The 18085-nt window shown below is 44.5% G+C and overlaps 1 protein-coding gene across 1 annotated transcript in view; it reads right to left on the minus strand.

The window, feature by feature from the left end:
- COL8A2 (collagen type VIII alpha 2 chain) overlaps positions 1–18085 on the minus strand; it is a 443809-nt gene that overhangs the window by 298430 nt on the left and 127294 nt on the right. The window lies entirely within an intron of this gene.

Consider the following 18085-nt stretch of genomic DNA (forward strand, 5'->3'; position numbering starts at 1 on the left):
CAACACTCGTCGACCCTACATCAGTCACTTTGACAGTACTGAGAGAGTGTGGATCAGTGAACCTCGCCTCCTAATCTGAGATTCCGGATGGCGCGGAGCCTTGCTGTTTCCGGAAGGTCTTCGCAGCCCGCAGGTCTCCATCTTGGCTCCCGCCGCTGTCTCTTTGCTACTTTGGAATGCCCAGTGTCGGAGGGCCTTGCATCTGCCGTCTCTCCAGCCTCCGCTGCATGTTTCCAATCCTGGTGCCGAGCTGTACGGCGCTTTGCATGGCAATGGCTCTTACCTCACGGGCCAAGGGTCCATTTGACCTCAAGGCGCCTCAATAAATTACCTGTTGGGTTCGGCCAGAAATGCCGTTCCCTGTTAGTGTTTGAAAGATAACTCGGCAGTTTGTGTTCTTGCAGCAGTTATCTCAGAGCCAGAGCTCGAGCCCCAGGAGGTCAAAAAATCCACCCTTGAGTGACAAGGGTGTGATCCAAGCACCGCCTGCGCCTGCGTACCGCCTGCGCCTGCGTACGTTGCGTCCCTCCTGGCGAGATGTTCTTCACTTGGGCGGGGTGTTGTTGCTGAAGTGGGCTGGGATTGGACGGCCACAGCCGAGCAGCGGAGACAGCTCTTCTCGTCCGCCATGCAGACCCGTTGGCTGGTTTTCCCGCGCGCCTCTGTGCTCAGATCCGCTGCCAGTCTCGTGTCCCTCGCTTCTTAAACAGACTGTTCTGGGCAAACCACAATTTTCCAAGCACACTCTGAGATCTATTTTTACGGGAACGGATGCCCTAAATTACTCTCTTGCGACAAAGACACATTGCAACATGTTGTGCCCCTACTCTCTTTAGCTTTTTTTACTTTCCCTTTTCAATGTTTGTGTTTTTTCCGATGTTCCTCTTTCTTCACTACCCTCGTCGCCTATTAAATTAATTAAGATTTTCTTTGTTTTTTTTGTTGCTTCCTTTCCTTCCGCTCTTTCTTTCTTCGTTCGCTTTTTCTTTATTTCGTTTTCAGTGTGTCCTTCTTTTCATTGTTTCTTTCTCTTCGTCGCTCTCTTTCCCTCTTTATTGCTGACGCCATATCCTCACTCTTGCTTTTGTGCCGTCCTCTGTTCCTCTCTGTCACGCTCCTTTTCCTTTCCTTCTCCCTGAAGAATCGCAGCTGCCCTTCATTGCAGAGTGCCTCACTACTGAAGTGCTGCAAGGGTTATTGTAAGGGGGTTTTGAGGGACCACGGTCCAATATTTCACGCGAGCGGGGTCCTGCTTCTAAGTAAAAAATATCTTCAAGGTAAAGAAAGCACACAGCAGCAAAGATATCGGTGCCACACAGAGAAATAGAGCCGCGATGTTGACCTCATTATTAATAAACAGGATAGGCTGGCTTCAAAACCTTTAAATACATTTTGCAGCAGGAGCGCATGGGCGGGCCTGTGCAATAACGGTCTTCCTGCCCCCTTCGGATAGGCGTCTTTTCATGCATTGCTCAGTCTTTAGAGCGGGCCTTACAGAACTCACTCAGTGTCGCCTTGCTTCCCTTCCGCAGTCCAGTGCCCCTAGCAGCAGGGCGAGCAGGCGATGGGCATGAAGGTTCACCCATACCTTCCTAGTGAGAGGTGGGACATCTTCATGTAGAGTGAGGTGGGAGTTCTTTTCTCCATCGCTACAATACCCGTTGCACAGAAGCGCCTGGAAAAGGCATTTGCCCTCCAGCTACCTCCCCTTCCCCAATCTTGCATGGAGCATTGGTCACCTTGAAGATGGCGGGGCAAGTAGCAGTGATCTGCCCTCAGGCAACGCCAGGTGTTGGATCCTGTTGTATCTGTCGGCGCCAGTTGATGCTAGTGACCGTAGGGCGGTTGTTGCCACAGCAACCGTTGGTAAAGCCTTGTAGGCTTCTTTTCTCTTTCCTCCTGGGCAGTGCTCAACATAGTCAGTGGGTTTTCAAGAAAGCCGGGCCAGTCCAGTCTTCTTCAGGGTGGCTCTTTGGTCTGTCTTCGCACCTTTACTGGTCAAGGCGTAGAGCCCAGGCAGCGTCTAAAGGTGGCTTAGTCCCCATATGGCTCTATACAATTGTTGCCAGTTTACTTACTCAGTGTATATGTGAGTTACTGTCTGTACACGCCTGACATACAAATGTGTAGTGGTTGCACTGTTCCCAAATTGGCCTTCAAGTCATGCCTGACTCTACCCAAACTCTTAGGTTTGACAGAGTGAAGATTTACCTTTTCCAATGTATTTCAAAGGAACTATTAAGCCAACCCAGCAGTTGCACCAGGTACACTACACTGTGACATAATAATCTCGACAACTGCTCTTATACGTAATAATTATAATTATTCGCTATATAATATCTCAAATGCAATGTTGGCACAACCAGGAATTGAACCTGTGAATACCAGGTAACACGCATTTTTTGTACAACAGATACATTAACCTACTGAGCTATGCACTGGATGCATACCATCCAATCCTTTACCAAAATTCTCGAAGCCTGTAGGAGTAAGAAGAAGGCAGAGCCTGAAAGATGAAACCTCTAAGTTGTGATCTTTGTTAAACCAGCGTGGGCAAAACCACCCACACAAACTATCCATGGCTGGCGCCACACCTGCTAAGAGGCTGAGCCGTTCGGAGACGCAGCATTTGTTGCACACCACCCTCAGAAGCCCACCCGGTCCTGTTTTCAACAAGGTCTTTGTTGCGACGTCCAACCTCTTGATCTGAATAATGCTTTGAACATCCCATGTGGCTCACAGAGAGGTTCTATTAGAAGAAACAAGGCGAGCCTCGCTACCAATGGCGTAACAAAAGTTCAGATGGGCCCCTGCAAAGTACATGGAGGCCCCCCTTCTCTGGAGTCAGTCAGGAACTCTCAGGCCAGGGTACTGTGCTGAGGGGGGGGGGGGGCTGGAGCTCGCCCCCCACACAGCAGGGGCCTCTGTTACGGCACTGCTCACCACTGCATGTCTGCAGTCACTCCACTTTGTGACCACCAAAGAAGAAAGTCAATGTCAGACAGTAGGGATGGAAATAAATCAGTTTAGTTTTCGAAATGTGCAGGGTTTAGAGGACCCAAAATCTGATTATTTATCTAATACCTTTATGGGTCAATTCTTGGTTATTGGCAGTCACAAATTTGCCGGGATTGTCTGCCAATCATCATGTATGACGACAAAACTCGTCTCTCATAAATGACCCGTTGAGCCACGTTCTTCTCCCCACACCTAGCACATTCTCTCAAAGATGGTAAGTATACAATCATATATAAATGCAACTGTATCTTTCTTACACCTTTTTGCATCACTCCTCGTTGAAGTGCAGTAACAAGTTCACTGCAATGCCTTTGGGACGCCACTCTGGTCATCACTCAAGACAGCAGAAGCTTGTCCGCAAAATACATTCTATAAACCCACCACCTACCAACCACACGCAGTGACTGAAGTAACTTCTTTTGTGCTTGAAAGCAGCGGATCAGGAGCCATACAAAGTGATAAAAAACAACAAAATACAGACAAGGCTGAGTTGGAAGCTAAGGCATAAGAGATACAGTAAATTTACTAGCACAGCACAATACAGAGCTGGAATTAAACGTCTAGACCTGTGTGTCTATTACTAGCGCAATAGCCTCTGGGTATGGCTCCTGTTTGGAGCATGGCCTAATACAAAGGAATTGTTTGAAGGCACTGATTCAATGTGCTCACGAGCCAGTTCTTAGACGAGTGAGGTTGATTCCGTCCAGGTCTGATGAGTAGGATAATATGTAGCCTCTGGGAAACACAAAAGTGCACTGCGCAAAGGCCTTATTTGGGAGCGAGTGGGAGAGATCTCTGTCAGATAAAAAGATTGGACTGCGTTTTGCGATTATGAACACCAGACGCAGACTGGCAGATTAGGTAACCAGGCGATTTAGCAATGTAAGCTTCCTCAAAAGGCATGAATGTGTTTATTTTTTAATTACAGAGTTGTGAAAAGTGCTACACATCCAAGCACTGCAGAGTAGGGTGACCACCTAGCATGAAGGCAAATTCAGGACAGTACTGTAAAAAACTTCAGGACAAAGGTCAAAATTCAAGCCAAACATTCAGGACAATAAGTCAATTTTGCTGACACATCCAAGGTGTGGCCATACCCAACTACTTTATCAAAATGTATTTATTATTTTTTTATTGCAATTATTTACTATTTTTATGCACTGTGCTATATGAGATTGCCTTTAAGTATGCTATATTCAGATGGTACATTATGTTCTGATTCAACAGTAAATTGATGCCCTTGAGCACGTTGTCAAGAGCAAAACCCCTACCCAAATCTACCCAATCTTTTTGGGAGAAAAAACAATAGCGATATTTTTGATCATGTTTCTAAACATTTCAATATCCATGACAAACAGGTTGGGAAACATTAAGGTAAGTAACTTTTCACCTTTTGCTCACCTCACCTACACTAGACATCACACCTAAACATGTTAATGAGGCTGAGCAGCTGGTGTGCGTGACAGTCTCACACCTAATGTCAGGATGTGAGGTATCCACAACTTGTTTGTAGTCTCACAGCAGCAAGAAGCCCCAACTGATACGTTAGAGTGTGCATCAGGGGCTCTACATTTTTCACAGAACTGGGAGCCCAATCTCCACCCAGATGATTAAAGAGCAGAATGAAATTAACATCAGGTGGGAGATCCATAGCAACTGATTCAAATGGTCATTGCTAAGAACTGCACCAATCAGGGAAAGAAGAACAAGGTTGGACAAATCCTAAAATCAGATGAGCCCTCCATAAGTATCGGAAAGTATTACGTACATGGAAAGTAGTCTCAGCAGAGTGGCCAGAAACAGGAGAAGCACTGTCAAGTCGTAGAAAAAGCACCCACCATGTCAAGCTCTGCCAGTGCAATGGTACATTGGTAGTGATTGTGGAAGGCAGAGGCCGGGCCCCTTGGAAAGTTGGGACCTGAGCAATTGTCCACACTGTCGATGTCTAGAAATTGCTCTGCAGTCGAGCCAACCCCAAACCAGGGGTCTGGCTCATCCCCAAGTGCTAAATTACATGGAGAATCTTAAGAATATGTGGAATGCAAATTACACAACAAACAAAATATAAGAACATGCTAAAGACTTTAAAAAGTAGAAAGTGTTTCTGTAAAACATTGAAGTGTTTCAATTCAGTATATTAGATCACAACATTGCATTGATATTTATTTGAAGTTGAAGTAGCTAAACTTGAACTTTAAAACACTTATTAACTCTTCCTCCTAGCTACGAATGAACAAAGTGAACCAATTGTCTAGTGTCCCTTATATCATGGCTAATAATATTTTTATGGCTAGTCGAACATTACAAAACCATTATGGCATATACAAGTGAGATTTTTGTATACGATCCATCTTGAACTGAATTACCTGGAAGTGCTCTCAAATGTAACTATTATGTAAAGAAGACACATGAAGTAAGTTGATTTGACTTAAATCACACAATTTAGTCAAGTGGGTGAGCTGGGACTTGAACTCAAGATTCCAGGTCACTTATAATGAATTTAAAGAACTGACTAGATTATTGTCTGTTTTTTTCCTCAATTCCGTTTAGTAGCAGAGGACAATGGCTTTGTACAATTCTGTTGAATGAATAGTAGCCTGTGTTAGGTAAATAAAGACCATTGGTTAATTTGACACAATATCTAAAAAAAGAAAAAGGTACACAGTAATGGTGAGGAACTACAGAAAAAGATATGCTAACATCACTGCCTTTCTCAGACTTTACAGAGCTACTCAGCCAACGCAGCGGTCAAAGTGTATTAAAAAAAAAGTATGGCTACTGTGATCCTGAGTGCAAATGGGACGGGGTCAATGACCGTGGAGGCAGAATCATAGTTGAGTTGAAATGAACAAAATATAAGTTGAAATGAACAAAATATGAAGGGGCAGATTTGCAAGCCCCATGTGCCACATTTCTGCCGTCGTTACGTCACTTCTGTGACGCAGCGGTGGCGTAAACCATGTGCCACATTGCGCCTTATCTACAACGTGACACATCTAGGCAGATACGTCACGTTGTAAAGCCCTGTGCCACATGAAACCTGCGCCAGGTTTCATGTGGGCGTTCCGGCACAGGGTGGGCATTCCATCCCAGGAACGCCTCGTAAAAGTGACGCAGTGTAATCTACAAGCTTTCACTGAGTCACTTTTATATCCATGCTACGTTAAAACCCTGCGCCTGCTTGAGGCAGGCTTAAGGAGTGACGCAGCATGTTAGGCATAGTGCTGTGTTTAGGGGTAGATGGCCAGACACACCATCCGCTATCCAGTCTGGCAGACAACACTGAGGGGGACACTCAATGTACCTACCAACAAGTATAAAATTCTTCCCTATGCCAAATCTACCTGGAGACAGTCAGACTCACTTGGTACCCTAGGCAGCTGTTATAAACATATTTTGGAGGGCTGCTTTAATGTTCCTGTCCACCACTGTTGCCCCTGATTCTATCAGAGAAAGTCAAAGGATGGTGTAGTGATCAAAACAGGAGGAACTGTGGGTCAGGATCACCTCAGGAAACAGCCATGGACAGCCATGGCATGCAAATCAGACCAGCCTTAGAGATGACTGAGGCCGAAGGTAGACAGAAAGACAGAAAGAGCAGAAATCCTGGCGATTTCTGTTGTACCAATTAGGGAGATGACTACCAATGAATTGGATTGACATGCCTAGTCTAGTTTTTAGAGTTCACAGTGAATATAAAAACCAGGCACGTAAACTAAAGCTAAGAAAACAAGAGCACATGTCACCCACCTCAAAAACCAGTTCCAGTAGAACAGAGTATCAAATTCAAGTTCTTTTGGACAACAATCAAGGTATTCTGGGAGAAGGGTCCACAAATCCTGCAAAATAATTGCCTCTTTGTATGAACCAAATACCTCAGACCAATTCATTCGACAGCTGGAAACCGAGGGTCATATTTACAAGGGGTTATCGCCACCAGAACATAACTTTTTTAATGTTCTGGTGGTGATAACCCCTTTGCCTTATTTACAAGGTGGCGCTAAGCCACGTAACGTGGCTTAAAGCCCCTTTGTAAATAATTGCCCCTATTCGCGCAGCACTTAGCATGAAAGGGGCAGGAAATGTGTGTTGCGTGGGCATTCTGCTGCAACACCCATTGCTTTTTGAGGCTGCCCCCTATTTACAAGACTGGTGTAAATATGGGGCAGCGCCAAAAATAAGTCCAGGGAAAACCTGGTCTTAAACTGGCGCAACGAAGAGAAATTATTAATTTCTCCTAATTTTTGCTGGTTCTATGTGTGCTGCAGAATGCAGCACACATAGAAAGAGCAAATAGCCATTAGTGATTGTTCATGTGCAGGAAGGTGTCATAAACAATCATTAGATAATAATGAGTTGCAACTGCTATATGTGCTGCAATCTGCAGCACACATTGAAGTTACAAGTCACCATTAGTGATTGTTTATGTGCAGGAGGGGTCACTTTCCTGCCAACGATCAATCATTCCCTGCTACGCAGGCACCCTTGCACTATGGTGCAAGGGTGCCTGCCTTGGTGCTAAGCAGCTAAATTCAACACCAGCGCTAGGGGAAAACGCAGGGGTGTGTCATATTATTGTAAATATAGCACATCCCTGCATTTTCCGAATGTTGGAGTGTTACGTTACCAATTGTGGCCTAAAATCCCACTCTGCCATTCTGTTGATAATATGCCCCCAAGTGTCAAAAACACAGCCTCTGCCTATAGCTAAGGGCATCAGGGCCGGACAAACCTTTTATTCCATTGGGAGTTTCCTCAGTGGACTGGAGCCCTTGGAGGCCGGTTATGAATGCCCAGGACTGCTACTGGTGCCTTTGTAAATTTCCCCAGCTCTCTGAGAGAGGAAGGGGGTGGGGGGGGGGGAGGCCGAGAGAAAGTGATCAGAAAGGGAGACGAGAGAGAGGTGAGAATGAGAAAGAGAGAGGATGGATGGATGGATGGAAAGAGAGCAATAACTTTAGGAGACTAAGGGAGCGGGCTGGTTTGACTGTTTTTGCTAGGGCTGCACTTGGTTCTCCAGTCCTACCCTGAAGAGCATGCGCGAGCAACAGGCTGTTCTGAAAACTCTAGGAACTTGAAGGATTCAGGCAGATTCTGTGTGACTAGTTCCAGAACTTTCAGCATGAACTCGAATAGGCCCAATTGGATTGAACCGGACATTGGTTAAGATGATTTGGGTCAAATCTCAATTTATTTTTGTTATTAATATCAAATCCCTTATCGTAACCCTCAGTCTCACCTTCACTCTAAACCCTAAACCTAATCCTTTATTCTCAGACCTACTCTCATGCTAATTGTGTATCCATCCCTAACTGCCACAGCCTCGCCTTAACCTCAAACATTCACCTGTAACCCTAAACTACCAGTGATACTTGATGGTAGCTGTAGACCGCCCGGAGCCTGCTCAAAGGAGCCAATGTAACACCTACACATTTTGATGCCTGAGGGAGAACATGCACTCGCTTACAGCACTGCTCACGGTGAAGTAAGTCGAAATTGTACTGCCAGGACATGATGCAAGTGTGAAACTGTTACTCGATTGATGCAAACTGAAGGTTAGGAACCTAACAGCTGATGCTTTATGGAACAAATCTGTAATTTACTAAGATAATACTGACGCTGGACTCTGTAAGCTTCACCCTAGAGTTATTGTTAACAGCCTAATACATAAAAAATAAAAATTGACCTAAATTTTATGCTATCTTCTATACTTTCGTCCAACCCATTTCTCCTCTCACTATTTGCCTTCTTACTATTTTTCAAACCATCTGGCTCGACTGTCATGTGTTTCTTAACCTGATGATTTGAAGTAGTCACAAAGGAGGCTCTGCAGCACTTATTCTCCTTGACATATCGGCGGCCTTCGATACGGATGATCATGTCACTCTTGTCAACCCCCTCAAATAATTGGGCATTGCTGATAAAGCCCTGGCCCTGTTTCAACCATTTCTAACTGACAGAAGTCACTCAGCTATGTTAGAAAAATCTTCATCCAACTCCTCTCTTCCATGCGGGGTCCCACAGGGATCTTCTCTAAGCCTTCTGCTCTTCAATGTCTATGTTTCAGAATTGGCCCCATTGAATAGATCTTTTGGATTTTCCCTACATCTTATGCAGACGATACTCAAATCATGGTGTCGGCCTCTAACAGTATAGAAGTCACCATCTCTCAGATTCACAACTGTATGAGAGCTGTTAGTGACTAGATGGGAAGGCATTTTCTGAAATTGAACTCTGAGAAAACTGATGTGATACTCTTTGGTAAAAAACCTCAATTTTGGAGCCCTGCATGCTGGCTAGCAGAGTTGGGGACCCTGCCATCCCCAGTCCAAAAAGCAAAAAACTTAGGCAAAACTATAGCTGATTAACTGAACTTTAATAAGCACATAAGCTCAGTTGTCTTTACCAACATCAACACTTTGAGAATCATCAGGAAGATGGTACCTTTTATTCCTCTCACCTCCAGGACAACAGTAATTTCCTTACCAATACTCGCAAAGCTAGACTACTGTAACGGACTCTTTGGTAAGTTCCAAAAACAACACATGAATAAACTCCAAAGCGTACAGAATGTGGTGGCCAGGCTTATTTTTGATCTACCCAAGTTCCACCCAGCTTCAGCTTCCATTAAGGAACTTCACTGGCTTACGGTAAATAACCTCATTAAATTCAAAGCAATATGCCTCACCTATAAAGTATTGCATGATCTAGGTCATAGCTACCTAAAAAATCCCTCTCCTGGTACATACCCAACAGAGGACTACGTTCTAAAAATTCCCTGGCAGTGTCGCGTCCCAGTTCTAAGAGACTCAAATGGGGAGGCAGTTGTTCTCCTCTGAAGCCCCGGTTCTATGGAACAGCCTACCTACGAACATTAAAGCAGCTCCCACAATATTGAGTTTTAGGAAACTAACAAAAATCTGGCTTTTTAACCTCTAGTCTCCCATTGCTTCTCACCATACTGCTATCCAACCAGTGCCAAGACACCCATGGGTATTCGAGCGCTTTAGAAACATTTTAAAATAACATAACATTGCCTTCAATAAGCCTACTGCCATTAATCTGAAACAGGGATGCAGTGACCATGTAACACTGCGGGGGGCAGTCTGCCATTGCTTTGAACCTGCCCATTTGATAGTGTCTCCATTTTTCTTACCAGCCGTTGATGCCACGCTTTCTCCCATTATTCCCATTCAACCCTGATGACACTGCTTGGTGTGCTTGGTGTGCTGTGGCGGGGCAAAATGGCTGCGGTGGATCAAGCGGCATCTTCTAAGATATTCATGTACTTCTCCATTGTTAGAGATCATTGCTTTGTTGTTTATTTTTTGTTTGCATGTAAGGGAGAAGGTTCTCTTAAATGTCCTCAAAGTAACAAGTCTAGTACTAGAGAGAACAAATAAAAATAAAATCAAAGTTTAACAATTGTTTGCTTTTCATACTCTTTGGAGTAAAAGTCTGCAAAATTGGTTTTCTACATCACAATGAGATGTCAAGTGGTTACTTATGCATTTATATAGAGGTTTTATAAAACACTGAGTGTTCCCTTTGGGTTACTTGAGCAGACTGAATCCATGTTTGTTAGACGGAGGAAAGAGTGACAGTGGAGTATCATTCCTCCAACCTACTAGAGTGAAAGGCTAACAAAGGGTCTTCTGTATCCACTGTAAAAAGAAAGTGTAATAGTGGGTTTTCATTTATCCAATCTATAATAATATTGGTCTTCTTTAACCAACTTAGAACAATGAAAAGTTGACTATAGGTCTTCTTCACCCAACCTGGAAAAATGAAAATTCATCAATGTATCTTCAGTAAGCAACCTAGAACAAAGAATGATCAACAATAAGTCTTCTTAAAACAAACTTGAACAGTGAAAGATCAAGAACAGATCTTCTTTAACAAACCTAGAACAATAAAAGGTCGACAATAGCTCTCCATTAATCATCCTCGAACAATGAAAGACCCACGATTAAAGGTCGAACAATGAGTTTTTAACCAACCGTGAACAATAAAAGTTCGACAGTGGGTTGCATTTATCCAGCCTTGATGGGTGAAATGCCATAATGGATCTTTATTATCCAACCAGGAGGAAGAAAGGGCGTGGATAGGCCTTCATTTATCCACATAAGAAAAGGTAAAAGACTTGCAATGAGTCTTCCTTTATCAACACTGGAAGAATGAAAGGCTGGAAATCGGTCCTTGTCTTTCCATCCTAGAACGATAAAAGACTGAGCAGTTTCTTTGTTTAGCCAACCTAGAAGGATTAAAAGCTGGTAACTGCTCCTTGCTTAGTCAACCTTCGCGACAACTGTGAGCTGTAACCTAAGAACCTCGAAGGACAAAAATGTGTCAACTTCTCCTTGTTTATACCCCTCCCAAGGATGAAAGACTAACCCTAGGTCCTCGTTTATCCCATTCCAAAGAATGAAGGATTGACCACTAATCCTCATAAACACTACTTCACATGATGAAAGGCTGACAACTGACTCGCTCCTCGCTTCATCCCTTAACCACATGCGTGCGGGGGTTATTTTTGCGCAGCGCTGCTTTTTTCCAAAAGCCGCGTTACATGACGAGCTCAGCTCGTCATCAGCACACGACCACCGTGGCTGATGACGAGCTGAGCTCGTCATCAGCATCGAAGGGGTTAAATCCTTTTTAGATTTAGCCCACGGCCCACATCTCTGGCCTTTTTTGATCTACTCTCCACCTCACTCCTTACCCTCATCACAACTATGAATGCAGGTGTTGAAGCCGCTGACCCAGTCCCAGCGGCGGCCGGCACAGTTAAGCGCGGTGGGTGAGTCAGGGCGCATCAGAAAGAAAGCTGACGGAATTGGTGTTATTTATTTAATTATACCTATTCCGTCGTCTGTCAACTTCCCCCGCTCCCACCCTGTCGCATTCACCTCTGCCGGCCCCCATTGGCCAGTCCTGTACCCCACACTTAACCCATTCCTGAACATCAATGCTATCAAAGCTACTGGAGGGCCCCACTAGGCTCTAAGTGCCCCAAGATTTGCACCCGGCGAACACATCTTGAAAAACGCAGACGCCGGACCGGTGGTACTCGGCGCGCGGGGCGCTGCCAGACATGCGGTGAGATGTCCTGCCAGGGCTCCGGCGTGGCATGTGGAACAAGGCGCGTGCTTATTTTCATTCTGTGTTTTCTCGGTCCTTCCCTTCAGCTCCAGCCCTTGGATTTGAGCCTCGTCGTTTGCCGCTGCTGCTGCCTAATCGCCCCCATCCTGCTGCCAGAGGCTTAATGGGACTTAACGAAAACATGCTGGAGCGTCAATCTTTTTTTAAGGTGGAAATATGAAATGCAATATTTTATTTCGTCTTAGCAAATGTCGGGGCTGGAGACTCTCCGGTCCCTGGAGCGTTTCGCCGACACTCACACCCGGACCCTGGGAGCCTGCGGTTTGGAAGGCCAGGCAGCGCCGAACACAAAGGAGTTTAAGTCCATTAAAAAAGTGCTAAATAGAATGTTCCAGAAACTACTGGAAGGAGAGCTGGGGAAAGGAGGGGCGACGAAAATGAGCCAGTCCAGCGTCGTCAATTTGTAAAAACCATCGCCAAGAGCCCAGAGGACTTGTTCTGGGTGATGTTGTAGTGCGAAGCACGGTCTCTGTAATAAATTGAGCTTATCTTTCATTTTAGTTCTATTGATAAGGTCTCCGTTTTTTTTTAGTTTTGCTCCATTGCTCTCAGTCTGCTGTGTAACCTTCAATCTCGCCTTTGCCTATTTCATTTTGTAAATCCCAAATCTGCAAATTGTTAAAATATTGAAAGAGATTGCCTTCTTGAAACTCCCTAAATTATTTTCTAAATCCCACTATTGTGCAGCCACTTGGATAGTCAAACTAGCTTCCAATTCAGGGACTCGTTGTTTTATTTTGTGCCCGCTTTTTGGAGTTCATCAGTCTGGCCCACAGCTTATAAACCATGGACCTTGTTTGTGAATCACCCCTCTTGTTTTTGTGCTGTTATTTGGATAATAAAATTACGTATCTCTTCTTGTGCCATTGTTCTGTTGCAATTTTGATTTGTCCTTTGTATAGTCTTGTAAGGGCATATGAACAAGGAAGTGACGGGGTGCAGAGTTAGCCTTCTTGGCTTAACGCTGCTCTCGGCCACTTGAGAAACGTAGGGCTGGACCGTATTTACAACAATACGGTACAACCCTGCGTTTCATCCTGCACTGGCGCTAATTTTAGCTGTCTAGCGCCAAACACAGACACTCTTGAACCGTTGTGTAAGGGTGCCTGCGTTGCAGGGTAAGATTGTTTATGTCCTTTCTGCACATAAGCAATCAGTAATGGCGTTTTGAACTTCTATACACTCATAGAAGTTGCAACTCGTCATTTTTTTAATGATTGTGTACGTACAGGAAGGGACACTTTCCTGTATATAAGCAATTAATAGCATTTTGCTGTTTATATGTGTGCTGCACAATTAAGCACACATAGAAACAGCAAAAGCGTTGAGAAATAAAGCATTTCTCTTCGTTTCGCCATGGTAAGACCAGGTTTTCTTTGGTCTTAATTTTGGCGCTGCCTCCTATTTATGCCGCCCTTGTCAATACGGGGCAGCGTCAAAATCATTGGATTTTGCAGCGGAACTCACAACGCAACACCCATTTCCCACCCCTTTCATGCCAAGTATAGCATGAAAGGGGGCCTTATGTGCAAGGCAGAATTACACCATATTAAGTGGCTTAACGCCGCCTTGTAAATAAGGCAAAGCCTGGATCACTAACACAACGTCAAAAAAGTGACGTTCCTGTGGCACTAGGGGCTTGTAACTATGCCCCACTGTTCATTGTCTGTCGTATTTCTTTTCTGTAATTTGCGTTGTAATGTGGATTGCCGCATCCCTGAGTGCATGTTTCAATATCTAATTGGCAATTTTCAGACTACCATTTTCGCTGCTCTTGCATACCCATACATTTTTTATCCAGAGATTCCACTGTTTGTGTTGTGACTCAGGTAGCCCTTTGCACTTATTGCAGAGAGTTCCTGTTTCATTTTCTAAGTGATCATTCGAGGAGTTATGCCTCTTCTGGTTGCATGTCAACATATCAAGCACCAAATATAAGAAACTGCAAAATGTTGACTTGTCCAATATCGTCGCGGCAAGCGTACAGAGCAGAGTTCAGATTTATTAACACAACTCCACATCTACTTACCTCAACACTGTGGAAACTTCTTGCAGACGATATTGTTGCAGGTCGATATTTTACAGTGGACACTATGGTACGTCATTGTTTCGTGTCAGGCTATGATCCAACCCTACCTGCCTATCAGCAGCTTTGACCTGTCGAGAAAATCAAGTGATTTACTGCTACAACAAGGTGGTGTTACGTGGGAAAGGTCCATGAATGAGATACCTCTAATGTTACAAAATTCAAAGTTGCATACTGGCCCAAAGGGTCTCATCTACAAGAAAATGATGCAGCCATTTAGCTGCACCGTTCTGATTCATTTTCAAAGCACAAGGAGGCTTCGTATTAACAACAATATGGTGCATCCCTGTACTACTCTCTGGCCTGGTACACGATTGGCTGCCATGTGCCAGCGCAGGCACCTGAGCATCATTTTGAAAGGGTGCCTGCGCTGATGATTGTTTTTGTGCGGGAAGGGACACCTTCCTGCACAAATCAATAATTCATGGCATTTTCTTCTTTCTATGCGTGCTGAAGAATACAGCACGCATAGAAAGAGGAAAAAAAGAGGAGAAATACAAGTATTTCTACTCAAGGCGTAGGATTCTGATGCATTCCCACTTTTACAAAGTGTTGTAAATCTGGGAATGCGTCAAGTTCCATAGATGTTGCGTGGGAACACCCACAGCACCACCCATGGAACATCCCCTTTCACGCGAAGTAATGCGTGAAAGGGGCGCATATTTACAAGGACATGAAAAGTCATGCACAGTGACTTTACGTGGCCCTGAAAATATGGGCAAGCCCATTACGCAGCCGGTGCATCAAAAAAGTGACTCACTGGCGGCATAATGGGCTTGTAAATAAGCCCCAAAGAACTTCTCTGGCCGTACCTCCAGAATCTCTTGCACTGTCCTTTGGGTCATGGTCATGCTTGACACATGACCTTTCAGGAGTTCAAAGAGGATAGAATACCGTCTTATTCTAACCCAGACAGTACTTCAGCAGATTGATGGTATGATAGCTCAGTGGGTTAAGAACCTGCTACCAACCACAAACTAGAGGCCGTATTATAGCATAGGCTCACTATCCCAGTTTGTCCCTTTTTCTGCCAGGGCATGCCATTAACTAGGTGTGCCAGAGACAAACATGAACAATGCACCCGATTACTGATAAGGCACTGCCCCCAATGCAGCCATGAACTTGCACGGACCTGGAGGCAGAACAATAGTATAAGACAGACCAGCAGATTGAAGCAGCCAGTCTGCATTTCACAGTACAAACAGGATCAGACTTACAGTTTCAATGGGGACAGAGATGACTGCATCCACCTGAAAGGGTTGTCTAAGAAGTCCATTGGATCCCAATGTCTCCCCCTCAAGATGGCTACCCTCAGGGGATGCAATGACAAGTATCACCTTTTTGTGACGCAGTCTCAGTGCGTCACCTGACGGATCTCTGCCTCTGTTCCTTTGTTCATTATACAACGTGGGGCACAGACAAAGTGTTTTCCTCATTTGCATGAGGCCATGCCCCCTTGCAAAGGAAGGAATGCCCCTCATGATTGTGCCAGCACTGTATGTGCCCTGGCTGTATCTGCTATACAGAAGGGGTTGTACAAGCGCCTATTCCTTAATACTATAGTGCCCCTGTGGTGGGGAAAACAGGTGCACACACCTATTGCACTCCCCTGGGGCACAATCTGTAATAAAGACCCTAGGGTACCTTTTAGGCCCTTGCGTGAGGCCCGTTTGCATCCTCTTCTGGTCGCAGAACATGGCCAGACTGGCAGCTCAGTGTTCACAAATAAAAGAACACCGCCGGGGTAGTCACAGTTAAATCACTGCATCGTGGCGTTTGACAAGGGAAACAGTGGGCCCTGTGATGGAGCCGCAGCCTTACACTCCCCTTGGGCAGCTGTAATGGTGGATAGTTACTGCTTGATTCTAGTAATAGCACACTGAATAATCTGAAGGGCTGTATCCACAATGCGGAGCATGTTGCTTCACAAAGACCCTTTTGTCTGGGGCCAAGGAAATCTCACAGCATCAATTTTAACAGAGAAACATCCATTTAAGATTGCTTGGTCAAGCCAATGGCAGTGAGGCCTGATGACGTGTGACCATATATTTCCTGTGGTTGAACATCAGCAGCCTCTCTGGCATGAGGTCATCGATGCTCTCCTCAACTCAGACCAGGGCAGGCTTTAGCATTGGCAGGGCACAGTGCAACAATGTTTATTGGCACTTCCAATGGCCAGCTCCTCCACAGAATCTTTCACAACCACTCTTTAACAGTGCCCCTCAAGTCTCCATAACCACTCTCTCTCAGATGCTTTTATGGAGTTTTAAAGTGCTTACGCCACGGATACCAGTGAAGAGTGTCAGAGCACTTTACATCACACACACTGCACAGAGACAATCATTCATAGGTGTGTGAAGCAGTGTATAGGAAATGTTACACAAGACATTGGACTACAAGGTGTAGGAGTCACTTGTCATCCATAGTGGTAGACAGTATAGTTTAATTGCACATGGTCTGGAGAAGCACAAACTCAGAATTTAAAACTTAACACCATGATTCTCTTTAATAATAAAAATTAATTTTAATCCAAATGCACCCATTTTTCAACATTACGGTGATGAAAGGCTGGGGAAAAAATCATAACCTCTAACCTATACCTTACCGTTTGCATGCAGCTTTTTGATGACAGTTAATAGCTCCCTGTTCTATGTTAGGATTATAACGTATAAACTGCAAGTAATAAAGGATCTCTCAGACAAAAGTAGTAACTCACTGACCTATTTACATTATATGGACTTTGTGATCTACAAGGTACACGTTCTTTGCAGCAGGCATATTAACCCTCTGCTCTACCTTACCATGAGTCAAAACTTCCACCAGAGAAACCTTCTGATCTCTCTCTAGGAGTTACATTAATCACCAGAGTTATCTTGACATTAATATTGTTGCCTGAAACTTTCTGGAGGCCAGGAACAAGGCAGCAGGTGCTTTTAAAACCATAAAATACTTGCAAACACGATGCCCCAACTAAAGTCAGCACCCTGGGCGGATGCACTGGTAGCACCACCCTATATCCGGCCTTGACTCAGACTGTCTACTAAATGTGTCAAAAGAAGCCCCTATATCCACTTTTGTTTTTGCATATAATCACCCTGCATGCTACACTTGGTAGACACACATCCATGATGTGAAAAATCAAACTATAAGTCCTCCACATCATCATGTTGAACAAGGCGAGCACCTAGGCATCACAAAGAGACAGAACCTTGTAAAACTGGAAATCTAGAAGTATAAAAAAGAAAAAACAACTGGCAGCAAACCTTCTTCAGCTATGCAACCAGAAATGTTAACAACATTTTTGTGACCTGACTTGAAACTCACCTCTTCACTCTTCCTGTTGTATTGTATAGTACTGCATTGTATCCTATTGTAGTGCTACATTTATATAGCGTCAGAACCTCTATGTGGGGTACTGAAGTGCTTGCCTACATGGGAAGCATGTCACACCATGTTGGGTGCATGGTTGGAAGTGTGTTTTCTTGTTTTGATCATATGTGGTAAGTGTTTCTATGTTGTCCATGATGACCACCACCGAGGTGCGGTTATCATGTTATGGGACGCAGCTCTTAGCAGTTTGCTGGATGAGGAAGTCTGAGATACAGCGGCACAGTTTATGGTTTTCAGTAAGCTGGCAGCTTTGGACACCTCTGCAGGTCCCCTCATCATATTTCTTATGATCATAGTCTGCTTAGTTGGTTACTGCATTGTGTTGTCCACTCTGGGATATTTTCTTTATCGTTTATGGTCCTGAACAGACATAGGTTAGAGGAAGACATAGTACAATTATCTCTCATGCTCTTTTTCTCCTACCTCACC

This window comes from Lissotriton vulgaris, chromosome 2_1 (genome assembly GCF_964263255.1).
Source record: "Lissotriton vulgaris chromosome 2_1, aLisVul1.2, whole genome shotgun sequence".
NCBI classification, from domain to species: domain Eukaryota; kingdom Metazoa; phylum Chordata; class Amphibia; order Caudata; family Salamandridae; genus Lissotriton; species Lissotriton vulgaris.